This window comes from Oryctolagus cuniculus, chromosome 6, assembly GCF_964237555.1.
Source record: "Oryctolagus cuniculus chromosome 6, mOryCun1.1, whole genome shotgun sequence".
Lineage (NCBI taxonomy): Eukaryota > Metazoa > Chordata > Mammalia > Lagomorpha > Leporidae > Oryctolagus > Oryctolagus cuniculus.
In genome coordinates this window covers 80600392-80619117 of record NC_091437.1, presented here as the reverse complement: position 1 = coordinate 80619117, position 18726 = coordinate 80600392, and the positions used below count along the sequence as shown (strand labels likewise).

General features: G+C 43.2%; 1 protein-coding gene and 1 pseudogene across 2 annotated transcripts in view; one reads left to right on the top strand and one right to left on the bottom strand.

Annotated features, from left to right (window-relative positions):
* The window catches only part of XKR4 (XK related 4), a 496677-nt gene that overhangs the window by 156435 nt on the left and 321516 nt on the right, over positions 1-18726 (bottom strand). The gene's annotated exons all lie outside the window — the stretch shown is intronic.
* LOC138850024 (phosphoglycerate mutase 1-like) lies at positions 15849-16596 on the top strand (annotated as a pseudogene).

Below are 18726 nucleotides of genomic sequence, written 5' to 3'. Positions count from 1 at the left end.
CTTGTTCCAGGTCAATGACTACTTCATTCATTACCTAATATCCCTATTGGAATACAGCTGAAATAAAAGTCAGAGTTTGAGTTCTTCTACTAAAATATCAAACCTCAGCATAAGATAAATAATTTTGCTGTCCTTTCTTGGCCATCTAAGATGAGAAAAGTTGATAAGGGCATCTCAGTAATAATGTTCTAAAGATTTAAGGAGTAACTCCTAGGATTTGCATCACATTTAATTTTGTTGGAGGCGCTTTATAATGAAGACACCGAGGACAAAACGCAGATTCTTTTTATGACCCGGATTAAACCTTCCCACTTAGTCCTGACCTTTTCCACAGAGTTAAATCTTCTGGGTTTCAATTCCCCATTTGGAAAATGAGAATAAGCAAAACACATTCTACACGTGGGGATAGGGAGAGGTGTGAAACTGGGGCTGATGCTGTGGTGCAGCTGATTAATGTGCCACTAATGAAGCCAGGATCCCATTTTGGTCTCAGCTACTCCTCTTACAATCCTGTTCCTGCTAATAACCTAAGAAAGCAGCAGAAGATACCCCCACAGCTTGGGTCCCTGCCACCCACATAGAAGATCAGGATGAAGTTCCCCCGGCTCCTGGCTTTACCCTGGTGTCAAACCAGTTGCTGCAACTGTTTTGGGAGTGAACCAGGGGAAAGAAGTGCGCGCGCTCTCTCTCTCTCTTTCTCTCCCCCTCTCTCTCTCTCACTGCCTTTCAAATAAATAAAATAAATACTTAAGTCTTAAAAAAGGAGGCATGAAACAGGTGGAACTGCTTCAGTGAAATGATGCTATAGACATACATGTTTATCTCTGGAACCTGCACTTAACTTGAAAATCTATTAAATATACACAAAACAAGTCATATTTAGACACTAAGACATGTTCTATTGATTCCAAATTAACTTCTCTTGTTTCCTTCTCTTAACTAAGAACTTTTTTTATTTTTGTTGCCAAAGCAGAGGAAAACAATTTGGAATCATTAATATAAAGGTAAACTATAAAAGCTGAATCCAAAAGATCCAAAATACATCATATTCAGGGTAATTTAAAGAAACTTAAAATTTGTTTGACAGGCAGAGAGACAGATAAAACTCCCCACCAAACACACACACACAGACAAACACACACACAGAGAGAAATTTTCATTCACTTGTTCACTCCTAACAGTGAACTGGAATGGGGCTGAGCTGAAGATGAGATCTGGGAAGCAATCCAGGTCTCCCATGGGGGTGGCAGGAATCTAAATACTTGGGCATCACTGCTGCCTCTCAGGGTCTAAATCAGGAGCAGAAACTGGGGATAGAACCCAGGAACTTTTTTTTTTTTTTTTTTTTTGACAGGCAGAGTTAGAGAGAGAGAGAGAGAGATAGAGACAGAGAGAAAGGTCTTCCTTTTTCCATTGGTTCACCCTCCAAATGGCCGCTACAGCCGGCACGCTGTGCTGATCCGAAGCCAGGAGCCAGGCACCCCCTCCCGGTCTCCCATGTGGGTACAGGGCCCAAGCACTTGGGCCATCCTCCACTGCCTTCCCGGGCCACAGCAGAGAGCTGGACTGGAAGAGGAGCAACCGGGACAGAATCCGGTGCCCCAACCGGGACTAGAACCCCGGGGTGCCGGCGCTGCAGACGGAGGATTAGCCAATTGAGCTGCGGTGCCAGACAAACCCAGGAACTTTGATGTGGGACATGGACATCTTAATTGCTAGGCCAACTGTCTGCTCCAAACTCAGAATAATTTTAATTGTTTCCTCTGGAAATAAAAGTAATGACCTACTTTTTGTCATGTCTGATACATTTGAAGTTAATACTCAACTTCAATACTGACAATATATAACATGTATTTTCAAGTCTCTTGCATTGGATGTTCAATACACCCATTTTTGAATGATTTTTCAATGTTTTAAACATTAATCATTACCTTAATAGATCCACCAAAATGGATGAACGGAGTATTAATAAAACATTAACTTATAGACTAGAATAAACATGATTTTTAGTAAATTTGAGCCTTAAAGATGACTTAGCTCTATTCGTCTATAAAATGCCTAAATCATCTCTTCAGTATTTGGTTGAAGGTCTATTCTGTAAATCAACAGCAGGCTCTAAGCACAGAGTAGTACTCAAGATACAGAAGACAGGTCTGTAAAATTGATTGCAACAGTCCAGAAATCCCAGGGCTGAATGGTTAGGTACCTGGGCTATCCTTTGGGTGACTTAGTAGATAGAATTAATTTCTCTGTTTGCATGTGGGTTTAAATTCTACCTAGCATCTCACAAGATACCACTTACTAATTCTCTAGACAAATCAAACACATTAAAAGTAAGTGGGAATGGAGTGGGGATTTGGCTTAGTGGTTAAGGTGCCACTTGGGATGCCTACATCCTGTACTGGAGTGACTAGGCTCAAGTCCTAGTTCCAGCTTCCTGCTAATGCATTCAGTGGTGATGGCTCAAGAGCTTGGATGCCTGTCACCCGAGTAGGAGACTTAGATTGAGTTTCTAAATCCTGACTTTGGCCTAGCCTAGTCTTGCTGTTGTGGGCATCTGAGGGGAGTGAACCAATGGACTGGAGATCTCCTTTTGTCTGTCTGTCTCTCTGCCTGTCAATTAAATAGAATAAAATAAAAATGCCAGCTACCTATTAAATAATAGGAAATAAATGAAATGAGAAAAACACAGCAGCTAAAAGTTCAAATAAATTGTGGGTATGTTTTTGTTGTTCTCTGGATTTTTGTGTGAGAAGGATTTCACAGAATTCAAATTTAATTTCTTGAGGGGTTTCTCATTTCTTTAAATATCTACAATGAATAATTCCTTTATTGATAATTTTTATTATTAGAAAAATAAGGGCTTATATTCTTTCACATGTTATCAAAGATGTATGGAAAACTTCTCACTGACTATGACTGTGTATGTATGTGTATATATATATATATATATTATAATTATATTAAACTCTTATTGAAGGAGACTGATAAAATCACTTTCAGACCAGGCTCATGATGACATCACTTTTGATTCAGTTTCCCTAGATACCACAGCACATTTGGAGCCCTGTATTGTTCCCCTCCATTTAAGAGTGTATTTACAGTTTTTTAATAATTTGTTTTATGTTAAAGAGTGACAGAGAGAAAAAGAGAGAGACAGAGACAGAGACAGAGACAGAGACAAGCTCCCATCAACCGGTTCATTCCCCAAATGGCTCAATGGCTGGGGCTGATCCAGTCCGAAGTCCAGAGCCAAGAACTCCATCCTGGTCTCCACACGGTTTGCAGGGATCTGTGTGCCCCACTCATCATTCATTGCTTTCCCAGGTGCATTGGCAGGGAGCAGGGTCAAAAGCAGAGCAGTCAGTGGAATAGCCAGGATTTGTCACAAGAAGCAGCTTAGCCTGCTGTGCAGCAACACTGACCTCTGTGTTTAGCTTTGCATATTCTCCAAGGAGAATATGCCTGGACATTTTTGAGACAAATCACTACTGCCTGGCTCCCTTACTCAGGCTCTACCAGAATTGAGTTTTCTGAGGACAGTTGCTTTCCCTTTGCTGCACAAGTGTGTGTGTAATTATGTTAGTTGGCACAAATAACGTTCTTTGAGTCAATATTAAGTGCCAACCCTTGAGACCAGCTCTTTATGTGCATGGTGCCATAAATCAACCTTCATTGTGTTCACAGTAACCATGGAGATACTTCCCTATTTCGGGGGGCAGGATAAATCAGTCTTAGAGGCTTAGAAATTTGCCCTAGGTTTCAGAGCTTAACATTACACTCCCACAATCTCCCAAGGGGAAAAGATTGGCCTGGGACCCTCACAGGGTGCACTAGAGCACTGCACTTGGGATGGAGGTTAAGGAGCTGATCCCTCTATCTGAGCCTGCAGCAAAATAAGAAATAGAAGACCGCAGCCCAGATCCTTCTGTTCTCACTGCACATAGGAATCCAAAGGGGCTGAGTGAGCATCAGTGTTGGAAAGTTACTGAACTATCCCAGGCCACTTCTGTAACAATCACACCACATATCTGTGCTCTGAGAAATCAAATAGGAACCAGAGGCCAGCACAGGACTTGCCCATCATAGTTCCTCTATGAATGAATGAATGAATTAAATGAACGAATGAGCACTGTTGACTTAAAACAATAAGGGTACAGGATGTTTATGTCTTCTTGATGCAAACTAAAAGGGGATATCAGTCCCATTCTGAAAAGTGTAATTATTTGGGGGTACTTTTGGGAGAAACATGTAGTATATGATGGCATTGGTTGCACATTTGATGAGCATGATATAATTAAATGTCTCTTGAGTTTGGTATATTGCTATTTTCATTCAGAGAATCCAACAAGATATTTGAGAGAAGTGTGGGGTGTCTGTGACACACAGAACCTCCAGCTTTCATATTGAAGAGCCCTGTGGCTGACTCCATAACGTCTTGCATGAAAAACAACATTCATAATTCTGCCCAACAAACTGTTGGGTTACCCATTGGAGTTCATTTGGAATAAGAGAATAACACACTGCTACTCAAAGCAGCATGGATGACTGGATGGTAGCTGTAAGACTGTTTTGTTTTTGCATAAATACAAGGCAGTGCTTATATTTCCTTAAGATGATTAATTCAGCAATATTGTATTTCCTGTGATACACCTAGATTCGGAGAGTTTTCAGGCTGCAAGCTAGTACAGTGGCCATTCAGCATGCTCTGGTTTCACAGGTGAGAAAACCAAATCTCCGTAATGGTAGGTAGTGTGCCTCCATTTCAGCCAGCTAGCAGTTAAGTCAAATTTAATCCCTTGCCTCCAATCCATTTTCCTGCCATATTCTATTTTCTTTCTCTCTCTCTAGGTTTTTAAGTAAATATCTATTGTGAGTGTCAGTAATGTCTATATGGAGCTCTGCAAGAGGAATAATAAAAGGCCTTTCAACATAAGCAATTGAGCGTTACTGATGTCCAGGAAGCCCCTTCCTCCCTGTGCCTCCTTCCCCTGCCCCTGCAACCACTTTCCTGAGCTTCATGCTAATCATCCTCTTGTTTCTCTCCACAGCAAGCTACCTCTCTTGATTTCCAATGTTTCTTTTATTATGAGAGCCAAATGCACAGGTGTTCCCTGAAGCGCAATGGATATTTTATAGCTCTAATATAAGATCAGAATCCTAAAGCCATAAAAATAGCCAATTAGGCTTCCAGATCAATCTTGCACTTGCTTCCCATCAGTTACCCACACCCCTCTTTGGTTCTGAGATGACACCAATGACTCTGACCATTAAGAACTTGCTTTTTGGTGTTTCCACATCCTTTGATAGTATAAATATATAAGAAAAATGAGTTCCTCTGGGGGATTCTTTGTTTCTCTGCATGTATTACACTATCATCCTACACATTTAATGTACTATTGTTTCAAAACCAGGAAGCAATAATAACCAAACCAGACTTCTTCCCTTTGCAAGCACTAACCTGCTCACAGGGACAAACAGAAACATTTGTACTCAAGCATTGTCAGTTTTAATTTCCATTCTCTGATGAAGACCAAATCTGACTGGTACCATGGTAACATGTTGCCTGAAGCATCAAACAGGTATTACTCGTGTACAGTCCTGCACACAAATTTTCTTTATAAGTGTTCTGAGAGGTGGGATCTCCTGAAACTCGCTGCATTAACAAAGGCTGAAAGAAATCTAATTAGTGTTTCTAGAAGTGCCTTTCTGCGATCTGATAATATCAGCTTGCTAGTTCATATTTTTCTCTGTTTCCATGAGGTGCAGGCACTGCATGTGGATGGCCCAAGAGTGGCAAGTATGGGAGCACCAGAACACAGTCACCATCAACGCATGGGCTGCTGGGTGCTCCTCTGGCTTTCCACATTTCAGCCTGTTGCGATTTCCTACCTCTCCTTCCCTTTTTCCCTCCCCCAGCAGTGATAAATTCCTCACTCATTTCCTGAGTTTATGTGACAGCACGGCCTTGGCTGTAAGGCTGGTCCCTTGGCTTATAAACAGCTAAATATTCTCCATGTGACAAGGAGGAAGAGGACATTTCCTGTGTACCTGTCACATGCCAGGGCATCTGCCTTGCCCATGGTCTCAGCAAATTTTTTTTTTTTTTTTTGGAAAGTAAAGTAGCAAAGTTTATTAGGGAAAGGACATCTGTAAGAATGGATGAGCACCTCTCCAGACAGGACCTGAGAGAGAGTGCCCAGTCGCTCGGACTGGGGGGAGGAGCAAGGTCACATGGCTGCATGGAGAGATTACACCTGGGCAGGCAGGTGGGCGACTCAGCATAGAGGCAGAGGGCAGAGTGAGCAGTCTGGTTGAGGCCGGGGGTTTTTAAGGAGATGGGTCTTTGTCTTCATACATCTCCTCCTGAAACAAAGGATTTTATGGATGTAGATATTAAGAAGCTCCTATCTGAGTTTTCCCCTGAAGGTATCAGACAGGAGGAAGCCTAGCTGGCGCTGTCCTGAGTTTAGAGGAAGGGTGAGCAAGACCCCCTGGAGAATTAGGATCTGGAGAAGGATATTTGAAATGCAGATACTGGGCTGCATCTGGAAGGCTGAGGAAGATTGCCAGTCAGAAGGGGCGAGGACCCCCACCTGGCAGATTATCGGGTAGGAGGGGGCAGGGCAGGATGCAAATACTGGGCTGCCCCTGAAACGTTATCAGATGACTTTGAGATGCAGATGCCTAAGATGGACATAGATGTCTTTTCTTTAGGCCTTTATGTCACACACACATAAGCTCATATCTGACTTCCTACCTAACACCCCCCTCAAGAGGCAATACCCAAAATTCTTCTTTGGGATTACAGATGGAGTTCCGTTTTCTTCTTCAAAGCTGGCATATGGGTGTCAAGGAGGATTTGTGTATTTCCTCTTGCTATCTGTCTTATGGTGTGCGACAGTGGCCTTGGAAAGACTGTCCTGCTGGGTCCAGAGGGCTGCTCAGGCCGTCCAATGGAATGGGCTGGAAGCCTTGTCTGACTACCATTTGGAGTTCGACAGCTTTTATTCTGTTAGGGTCTCAGCAAATTTTCACAGACATCTGCCCTACAAAGCACAGCTTTAACTGCTCTGATGAGAAAGTAAGAGACTGAGAGATTGAGGAACGTGGCACAAATCCAAGTTATGAAGTGGCGGAGCCAAGATTTCCCCTAAGATCTTCTTGACTCTGACCTCCTTACCACACAACTCAAGGAGGCAGCCTACACACCACTTTTTTTCTCCAGGTGGTGGAGGTGGGGGCAGGTGCTACTATCATTGGGCATTATGACTTTCAAATATTGCACTACAGGCTAAGAAGAAGTGTGTGCCTGACATTTATGTTTCTTTGTGCATATGTGTGCATGTGAATGAGAGACAGTCAGAGGAGAGCAAGAGACAAAGAAGATGAGAAATATAATGACTTTTGTTGATTCATTGACGTAGCAGCCTGGACTGCCTCTAACAGCATGAAGACATGGCCAACAGTTTGAGGAAACCTACATATTGTACCTAGGACTGTAGAAGCTATCCCAACACATATGATATAAATGTTAATGAGCTTGTGAGACAGCAATTACTTTTTTCAGTGGCTAATAGTGCGGAGGAGATGTGCTAAGAAACTTTAAAGACAATGCACATCTTTTCTTTTTTACCCATCAATGTGTATTCTTTCAAAAAAAGTCAAGGCTGAAAGTATTTACTGCAAAAATATAGGTCATTGGACAGAGCCAAGTCTAAACACCATTTACTGGAAGGTTTCTGAGTTTTAAAACCTTATGGGACAATCGGTGTTGAGGGCATAAGATCGCAACAAATGGAGTCGGGGCTGGTTGTGGAGGGCCTAAGTGACCTAAGGCCAAAGGAGACCTGGAGGGAGGACAAGTTAATATTTCACTGCAAGGTTAGGAAAAAGAAGTTTACATTGGTCTGTATCCATTTAAAAGAGAAATAGATTGTGAATTAGGAAACCGTTTCTTCCTAAACTTAGGAACTTGCTGCTCTTTCTCCACTTGAAATCAGAAAAAAAGATGCAAGAAGATAACACATTAGATTGAGTATTTAACTTTGTCCTCATCCTCATCCCACTAGGGAGTGCCTGGATTCAATCCTGGCTCCAGCTGCTGATGAAGCTTCTTCCCAAAGCAGACCCTGGGAGGCAGTGAGGCTGGCTCAAGTAACCAGGCTCCTGCCATGAACATGGGAGACCCAGATTTAAGTCCTAACTCCAAGCTTTGGCCTGGCTGTTGTTGCAGGCATTTTGAGTTGGAACCAGTGGGAGGCAGGAGACCTATGTCAAACTGTTTGTGTGTGAATCTCTATCTATCTCTCAAATAAATAGATACAATGACAATAATACTAATAAATAAACAACACAGATGGACTGAACATCCTCATTATGTCAGACCAAAGGTTTAGGTTCTTTTTGGAGAGGGGACTGGGGCGTTGATTTTTTTTCTATTGTTATTGTGCTAAAATACATATAACACATTTCCCATATGAATAATTTTAAGTATATGGGAAATCATTTTAAGTATATATTTCCATGGTATTAAATACATTCCTTTTTTTTCCACTTCTGCCTCTCCACAGATTTTTCTTCTCCCTCCCTCCCTCCCTCCCTCCCTTCCTTCCTTCCTTCCTTCCTTCCTTCCTTCCTTCCTTCCTTCCTTCCTTCCTTCCTTCCTCTCTCTCTCTCTCTTCCTCTCTTTCTCTCTTTCTTTCTTTCTCTCTTTCTTTCGACAGGCAGAGTTAGACAGTGAGAGAGAGAGACAGAGAGAAAGGTCTTCCTTTTCCATTGGTTCACCACTCAAATGGCTGCTACGGCTGGCGAACTGCGCCAACCCAAAGCCAGGAGCCAGGCACCCCCTCCCGGTCTCCCAAGCAGGTGCAGGGCCCAAGCACCTGGGCCATCCTTCACTGTCTTCCCGGGTCACAGCAGAGAGCTGGACTGGAAGAGGAGCAACCGGGACAGAATCCAGCACCCCAATCGGGACTAGAACCAGGTGTGCCAGCACCGCAGATGAAGGACCAGCCAAGTGGGCTGCGGCGCCGGCCTAAATACATTCCTAATGTTGTACAACTTGTACCAGCATCCAATGCCCAGAACCCTTATTGTCTGTACAACTGAAACTATATTTTTTAAACACTCATTTCCCATTTCTCTGCTCACCAGCAATCACCATCACACTTTCTGTCTATGAATTTGGCTACTCTAAGTACTTCATACAGGGGAATCACCTAGTATTCTTCTTTTTGTGACTAGCACAATGTCCTCAAATTTCATGCATGCTGCAGCATGTGACAGAGTTTCCTTCCACTTTAAATCTTCTTAGTTCTCATCTTTTAAAATTCATTTTATTGGGAAGACAGTGAGAAAGAGGAGAGGGAGGGAGGGAGGGATGGAGAGAGAGAGGAGAGAGAGAGAGAAAAGCCATCCACAGGTTCACTCCCTAAATGCCTGTAACAGCTGGAGCTAGGCGAGGCCAAAGCCAAGAAACCAGAACTCAATCAATCAGTCTCCTGTGTGGTGGCAGGGTCAGAAGGAGATTGGAACTGGGAGTGGGGTTGGGACTTGAACCCAGGCACTCTGATTTGGGCATCGGGCATCCTAAGCAGCATTTTAACCACTGTGCTAAACGCCTACCCCCTCAGTTCTCATCTTCATGATACCTCAGGACATTTTTCTTGAATTGGCTCATGATCTTCTGTTATGTCTATCCCTCTCTCCTTCCTTCTCTTTCACTGGCTTTTCTTCCACTCCAACGCTCTCTTGGTGGTGTCCCCCAGACTGTCATTGGCCTTCTCCTCCAGTGAGCTCTCTTTAAATGGTCTTTTCTGTTTTTACCACTTCAACAATCAACTTAGCTCATGTTATTGTGATGCAGCCTTTCCAATTGTCTCCAGGCAAAATCAGTCACTTTCTTTTTTGGGTGTCCACTCTCTGTTGGTTCTACTCATTGCAACCTTTGCATTTACTCATTCATATGCTGCTCTCCATCCCTTGACTGTAAGCTCTTTAAGGGTAAATGGTCTTAGTCACTTTGATTCTTCTAGTGCCTGAGTCAGTGCCTACCATGGATAGGTACTCAATAAATGTTTATTGAGTAAATGAGAGTTGCAACTAATGAAGATAAACTTCAAGTCCTAATTAAGACTTTATAGATGTGTTGCTGAATATTAAGAATGAAGAGTGATTTTCAGGATCTTTGAGCTTCAAGGTTAAGTTCACCTTATTCCCACTTGACTTGTATTTTTCTGATCCCTGATGTCTCATCACATCTCCCCCCTGCCAGCAACTCTACATTTGAAATCATCCCATTCCCTCCTTAATGTCCAACACATCTTCTTCCACCTGAAATCGAAATAAATATCTCTTTCTGTGTCCACAAAAAATTTAGAAAATGGAATTAACTCCAGATATTTTTGTGTAACAATTTCACTTTCCTATGCTGATTTTTTAAAAAACTGTGAAACTGTGTTTTACATTAATTTTTCCAGTCATTTGTTACAAGGATCTTTGTTAAAAATATTTCCAACAAATCATAGAAAATGTGTCAGATTTTAAACTTTGAGTTTTTTTTTTAAATGAAGATATTTGTTGTATTTATTTGAAATACAGGGTGACAGAGAGAGGGAGACAAAGAAAGAAAAAAGATCTTTCATCTGCTGATTCACTCCCCAAATAGCTGCAATGGTTAGGGCTGGGCCAGGCTGTGACCAGGTGGTGGTACCCAGGGACATGGAACTCTATTTGGTTGTATTTTATTTGGGTAGCAGGGGATTAAGTACTTGGGCCATCTTCCACTGCTTTATCAGCTGCATTAGCAATGAGCTGGAAGAAAGCTGCTGGTACAAGAAATCATGTCCATTTGGGATGCTGGCATCGTAGGCTGCAGCTTAATCCACTGTGCCACAAAGCTGGCCCCTTAAAATTTGACTTTTAACACAGTGTTTTAACTAATAAACGCCTTCCTTCCTGGGAGCTTCCCACCCCAGAACCCCCTACTTTTCATCGCACCACCGGTGAGCCCCATGCCCTGTAGCATTGTCCAAGTGTTTGAACTGATAATATTATCTATGTTTAAAAAGTTTAGGAGTTGTGGAGTCTCCTTAGTCTCACAGTATCTCAGACTTTTTCTACAGTTGAGTTTTAAGCATTGGAAATTTGGCTTCACAATGAAAGTGCTGACAAAATCTTAGGCAGTCAGTGCTCAGCAGGTCCTGTCCTTTTGCAATCAGCCACTCATTGTGAGCTTTGAAGAGTGAATCTCCATGTGATTTTCTACTAACAAACATTTACATATCCAGTGAATCAGTGGCTCCTTCCCCAACCCCCTTCGCACATTCTAACTTGCATCTGGCTCTGACAGTATGTGGGGCAGGGCGCTCTCTCTCTCTCTCTCTCTCACACACACACACACACACACACACTCCTATGTATGGGCAGTACCCTAAGAAAAAGAAAAAGTCTTTCTCAAATCATTCAGTAGGAGATGATTCTGGCTCTTTATTCCTCTGATGTCATCAAGAAAACACTGGTGTACATGATTAAAAGCTCAATCTAACTCCAACCTGACAAATAAATGCAGAATATATTTGTATACCAGAATGCACACTTGGTGATGTGGGCATCCCTGGTTCACCCATTCATTTGGGACTGGGCTAGAAAATCATGATCCTGTAACTGTCTGTGGCTTCCTAAGCCAAAAAAAAAATCAATTTGGGAAAAATACCATAGTAAGCCACTTCTGAATTTTTTTATCAAGTTGACCTCACCTGTCTTCCCTTTTTGTTTCTGCTCAGCAAGTATTTTGATTGCTGTTCACAGTGTTTATTTTTACTGTTTAGAAATAACAAATTAGAGTATGTTGAGAGTCAGTCAAAGCAAATTTCAGCCGTAAGTTTGGGCACTGGCTGAAGGACAGGTAAATGGAAACTAAATGTGGGCATCTGTTTCCCTGAATGTGCAAAGTGCTGGAGCACTGAAATGTGGGAGGCTAGAGGCAGGCAAAGAACGAAGTCATGAGAAAAACTGAGGGGCAGTGAGTGGCCAGGGCACTGCTCACAGCAGAAGGCTGGCTCTCTATTGATGGTTCTTTGTTTCACATAGGGGTGACCTAACCACCCTGGGCCTTTTCTGCAGGTCTCTTCTGTCTGTGGCCATCCACAGGCCACTGATGACACTATGTGCTCACCACACAGGTGGCCTGGGCCATTGCCTGTGTGTATCCATGCCTTCACACCTCCAAGGAAAGGACAGAGGCGAGAGAAGGAATACCAAGGAGAAAAGTACCATGATTTGTGCTTGATTATTGCAGATAATTAAGTAGAATCTAAAAATAGGCCCCTTATTTCATATTATGCTCAAAATGATTCAAATTCAAAGCTATTCACAGCTGTGTTGGGGGCTGATATACCATACAGAGCTGATTTCCAGCACTTGAATCAGTGACAGGCAGATGAGGTTTCTCCCTGCACTTCTAAGTATAACTTGGGGTGGTACCGTGACTCAGAGACTATTGAATGTGAAGTACAGAGATCAATAATATCACTCTGCCCATGACATGCATTGCTTATTCTGCCAATACCTGTAAACCGAGCAGACCAAGAGGGCCAACATGCCATGTGAGTTTTGTGATTCTTTTCTCACAAAGCTATTAGTGCTGAGTCTTCAAAATTGAACTCCAGATATGAACTTACTAAGCAAACTAGTGAGTTACTATCTTACTGATCTAATTACTGAAATCCCCAAGTCCTGAACAATGAAGAAACAAAGCTCAAAAATAAGAAATACTGGAGAAATGATTGTAACACTATTAAAGGGTATATGCAAGAATGTATCCTGCTATAGAAAGCTCTACCAAGTGTTAGAAAGAACTCTAATTGTGTGTTGTAAGCATCCTCCATCATCCTGTTGCTCTAAGATGACCACCACCAGCACTGCTGAACAGAGTCAAGAACCACACCAATCGCCTCCCCTTCTGCTTTGTTCATGTTGCTGTGTTTTCCTCACAGAACATTCTTTTCTTGGTCACTTCAACATCACAAAGTGTTAGGCATCATTTGTGACCCAGCTTGCCATTCCCTGATGTTCTTGTTGTTTGAATTCCAACAATATGGCTTTTCTACAGCCCCTTTATGGAATATCAAATAGCAACCAACAGGACATAGTGCATTGATTCATACTGATGTTTTGGTCTTTCTTTTTCCTTTACATTGAATTCTGTGAGAGCAAGAGCTATGTTTTAGTTTTTATATCACTCTTGCTACATAGGGTTTTTTTTCCCAAAGATTTATTTATTTATTTTGAAAGCCAGAGTTACTGAGAGAGAGAGAGAGAGAGAGAGAGATCTTCCATCCACTGGTTCATTCCCCAGATGGGTCAGGCTGAAGCAATGAGCCAGGAGCTTCAACTGGGTCATCCACATGGGTAGCAAGGGCCCAAGAACTTGGGCCATCTTCCACTCTTTTTTTGGGCCATTAGTAGGGAGCTGGAAAAGAAGTGGAGCAGCAGGGACATGAACTGGTGCTCTTATGGGATGCTGGCATCCCAGGTGGTGGCTTTACCTGCCACACCACGATGTCTGCCCCTAACACAGGGCTTTCTCAAAAACCAGACTTCCATTCTTCCCTCTAGTCCACAAGTATCCCTTGATTGCCTGCTATGTGCTGAGAGTGGTGGTTCGACTCCATCACGAGGGATGTGTGACTCCCTCCCCTTGCTTGTGCTGCCTCTACTGAATTTGCCAGCACTTGGAAGGCAAGGTAGGTCATTTAGCTTTCATCATTTTAGAGTGCATCTAGGTAGAAATCAAAAAAAAAAAAAAATGAAGCACAGAACCCCACACAAAAAAATCAAATCACAACTGTCTAATATGGAGGCTAGTATTTCCTAATTTCTGTATGGTTTGGCTCTCCACAATTTTTCTTTGGTCAGACTTTTGTCACATGTCTTGTGAAACTTAGGTCTGCTTTCCTTACAATTTTGGTTCGAATCAAGTCTGTGATGAAGCTATCTCTAAAATTTGTTTCATTAAAAATGAACCATTGCTACTCAACAGAATATTTAAAATAGCTTGTAAAGGTGGAAACAATGAAGTAGGAAAGAGAAAGTTAGGAGACTTCTTGGAATTCCTCTCTTTGAATTCACATGGGAAGCTATTAAGTGCTCTGCCCTACATCTCAAGAGATTTGCTCCATTCTCAGTTTTGTAACAATTATTTCCCTAACTGACTCCTGTGCCCTTGAAGGAGAAACCTGAGACGCTGCAGAAGTCTTCCTAGGAAATGTATATGAAAATGACCAACTTTACACTATGTCTCAAAAACCATTAAATCCTGCTTACCTTTAAATTCAGCAATTTTACTTTTAGGTATTTATTTTTGAGAAAAAATTACTCTTCTATCAAGATTAAGTCCTTTATGTATTTGCCATAGCATTACTTACTATAGAAAATGTATATGATAATTTGGGACTTTAAAAATAGAGAATTACGGTGCCAGTGCCGTGGCTCACTTGGTTAATCCTCTGCTTGTGGCACCGGCATCCCATGAGGGTGCCGGGTTCTAGTCCCAGTTGCTCCTCTTCCAGTCCAGTTCTCTGCTGTGGCCCGGGAGGGCCGTGGAGGATGGCCCAAGTGCTTGGGCCCCTGCACCCGCATGGGAGACCAGGAGGAAGCACCTGGCTCCTGGCTTCAGATGGGTGTAGTTCCAGCCGTAGTGGCCATTTGGGGAGTGAACCAACGGAAGAAAAACCATTCGCTCTGTCTCTCTCTCTCACTGTCTGTAACTCTACCTGTCAAATAAATAAAAAAAATAGAGAATTACTTGAAAAGAAAGGAATAAACTATATGTGGGATGGCATTAAAATTATATGGAATTATATATACTATAAGCTCATGATGGGTTTACCCAAAAAACAGAGGTTACAAAACATTATCCATGCTTTGATTCTATTTTAACATAATATATATTAAAATATCAAAGAAGCCTGCAAATGTAAGCATCAAAATACAATTACTGGGACCAGGGGGTTAAGCCACCAGCTGTAATGCTAGCATCCCATATGAGTGCTGGTTTGAGTCCCAGCTGCTCCAATTCCAATCCAGCTAATGTGCCTGTGAAAGGAGCTGAAGATGGACCAAGTGCTTGGGCCACTGCCACCTATGTGGGAGACCTGGGTGGACTTCCTGGCTCCTGGCTTTAGCCTGGCCTGTCCCCAGCTGTTGGGACCATTTGGGGAATGAACCAGCAGATGGAAGACGGATTGATTTCTCTCTCTCCCTCCCTCTCTCTCTCTCTCTCTCTCTCTCTTATTTTTCAGGCAGAGTTAGACAGTGAGAGAGAGAGAGACAGAGAGAAAGATCTTCCTTTTCCATTGGTTCACCCCCCAAATGGCTGCTACGGTCGGCACGCTGCACCTATCCTAAGCCAGGAGCCAGGTTCTTCCTCCTGGTCTCCCATGCGGGTGCAGGGCTCAAGCACTTGGGCCATCCTCCACTGCCTTCCTGGGCCACAGCAGAGAGCTGGACTGGAAGAGGTGCAACCAGGACAGAATCCGGCACCCCAACCTCGACTAGAACCCAGGGTGCCGGCACCGCAGGTAGAGGATTAGCCAAATGAGCCGTGGCGCCGGCCATCTCCCTCTGTCTTTCTGTGTATCTCCCTCTTTCATTGCTAACTCAACTTTTACATAAATAAATAACTTCTAAAAATATATAATCCCTAACTATTTCCCAGTGGCAGAATTTTTAATATTTTTGAGTGACAGGGAGGTGATTTATAGTTTCTCCTTTGCATATTGATGCTTTCTATTTTATCTGCAATAAAATTGAAAGTAACAAATAATATTTTGAAACATCTAAATATGGAGCTGGCGCCTCATCTCTGTCTCACTGCCACAGCCGCCTAGAAGCTGGTGCTGATCCTGGCCGGCAAGAGCGCCAGGAACCTGGAGAACCACTTTGGCAGCTGGTAGGATGCTGACCTAGGCCAGGTAGGCTACGAGGGTGCGAAGCATGGCAGGCAGGCCCTGCAAGATGCTGGCTATGAATCTGACAACTGCTTTACCTCAGTGCAGGAAAGACTGGATCCTCTGGATGGTGCTGGATGTCACTGACCAGATGTGGCTGCCAGCTGTGGGGACTTGGTGCCTCAACAAGCTGCACTTTGGGAGGCTGTGACAGGTCTCAGTGAAGCAGAAACTGCCACCAAGCATGGTGAGGCCCAGGTGAAGATCTGGCAGTGCTCCTATGATGTCTCTCTGCCTCCCATGGAGCCTGATCCCTTCCACAGCAACATCACTAAGGATGGTAAGTATGCAGACTTCACTGGAGATCAGCTGCCCTCCTAGGAGAGTCTGAAGGACACTATGGCCACAGCCCTGCCCTCCTGCAACGAAGAGATCCTGCTCCACATCAAGGAGGGGAAACGGGTACTGATCGCAAGGCATGGCAACAGCCTTTGGGGCATTGCCAAGCATCGAAGGGTCTCTCTGAAGAGGGTATCATGGAGCTAACTGGAAGCCCGTCAAACCCATGCAGTTCCTGGGGGATGAAGAGACCATGGGTAAAGCTACAGAAGCTGTGGCTGTCCAGGGCAAGGACAAGAAGTGAAGGCAAGTGGGAAGAACACTATCCCCAGCACTACCCTCCCTGCCCACCCAATCTTCTGTACCTGTCTCCTGCACATGTCACACGGACCACCTCTGTAGGCACCTAAGGTTGTAGCTGCGGCTGGAGACTGGGAGCTCCTACTTTCCTTTCAACCATTTTGTCTCCTGCACCACCCCCCTTCACAAAATCTAGTCAGGATGGCACCCATGAGGTATTGGTTTTCGGTCCAACTGAAGGAAGACTCCTCTCGCCCACAGAGTTGAGAGGTCCAAACACTGGTGTCTGCCAGTGCACTGTTTACTAAGCGCCTGCTGGAGTTGGGAGAGGAAGGAGTTATGCTAAGTCTTGACCAATTAGGAGAGATAGGAGAGTTTGCTGTGTTCCCAGGAGCCAGTCCTCTGTGCTTCTGCAGTCAGGCCACTGCCCTGGGGGCTGCAGTCATTCCAGTGGAAGATTAATGTAACCTGTATAGTGACTTAAAAACACAACCACCACTTCCTCCTTTACCCAAGAGAAGCTGGCTCTAGAAAGGTTGGGATCAAGCCCGAATTTAGTTTTTGTGATGCATTTACTTTTATAAAAACACACACATATATAATTGATACTAAACAAAAGCCCTTCTAAGTTTCCTAGTGGTCGTTCAAAATAGTCCCCCTTGTGGTTCTTGGTGTTGGTTCAAATAGTTGCCCAGGAGGTCACCAGAAAATAAGCCATTCCTCACACCGATATGGGAAAAACCTGGTCTCTAATCCTAGGACTGTCTCCTGCTGTCTGTCTTGGGATCCTTTTCCTGCCTTGTTCTGTGGCAGTGAAATGCCTCTTGATCGTGTCCAAGTGTGTCTCTGAATGATTTTTCCCAGTCGCTTGGCCCTGCTATGAGGGCCCAGTACTCATTTTGAGCATAACTGCACTAAATCTTTTTTTCTGGATCACAGTAGTAAAGTAATGATGTGTATATAAAAAACATTTGACTATGTAGACGTTTCATAAATACAATATTTTGAGGAAAACCCATGTCTTTTTAAGGATATAAAATAGCTCTATGATTTTCCACAGAAACTTGTAAGCAATATGTACTGTTAGTCCAACCGAGAAACCAGTAACAATGAAAAACCTTCTGAGCATGATAAACATAGAATCAATGAATCAAATATGTCTTGAGGTTCTTCAATGTTATAGGCTCTTTTCTGTAGAGCCTGCCTGTTTGCATATGGCTTGTCTTACAGTGGAGGTGAAAGCAAATAAAAGTTGCAATGATAATACATGTGTAAATGAATAATATTTCAACTACTATGGAGAAAATGATGCAGTATATGGAGCTAGGAGAGTCAGCTGGTAGGCATGGGGCAATGTGTATGAAGAGAGAGGAGCATGTGGTGATCTGGAAGATGACAGGGCAAAGTGTCAGTGAATGCAAGTCCTTGATGAGGAAGCCAACCTGGTGTCTGAGGGGCAGTGACAGCTGGAACTGTGGGACGTGTGCAGGAAGGGGAACACAGGCAGTGTGGAGGCACCAAACCTGGGGCTCTTGTTTCAAGCTTGTCAGTCAAAGTTTATACCTCATTTAACTGCAGGAGGAAGTCATCTGAGAATTTTAAAGACAGAAGGGAAGTGATCAAAAGATCAATGTGGCTGCTGGATGGCAGACAGAATGGGGGCAAGGAGGAAGATTCCAGCTCACTGGGAAGTGGACTAGGGTGCTGTCAATGGAGATGTTGGAGGGTGCTCAGAGTTGAGATGTGTTTTTGAAATTGGAGCAGACAGGATTTAATGATGGACTGAATAAAGTAGTGAGAGACAACAATCAAGGATGCTCTCTAGCTTGATCATTATCAGGAAATCAACTTAAGATTATGCTGAGATAATTACTCAGAGATAGAATTAGGGCTCATAATGTTAAGTCCAGAAGCAATTTGGAACTACCTCAACACACACACTGTTAGTGGGAATGTAAATTGGTACCATCACTTTGGTCAGCACTTAGCCATTATCTCCTAAAGTTCAGTGTGCCTGTATCTATGACTCAGCAAATCACTCTTAGGAGGTATCAACCAAACAAAAATTTGTGTACTTGTGTATCAAAGGTATGCACAAATATTTACATTAGTCATAATATCTTCTAACTGGAAA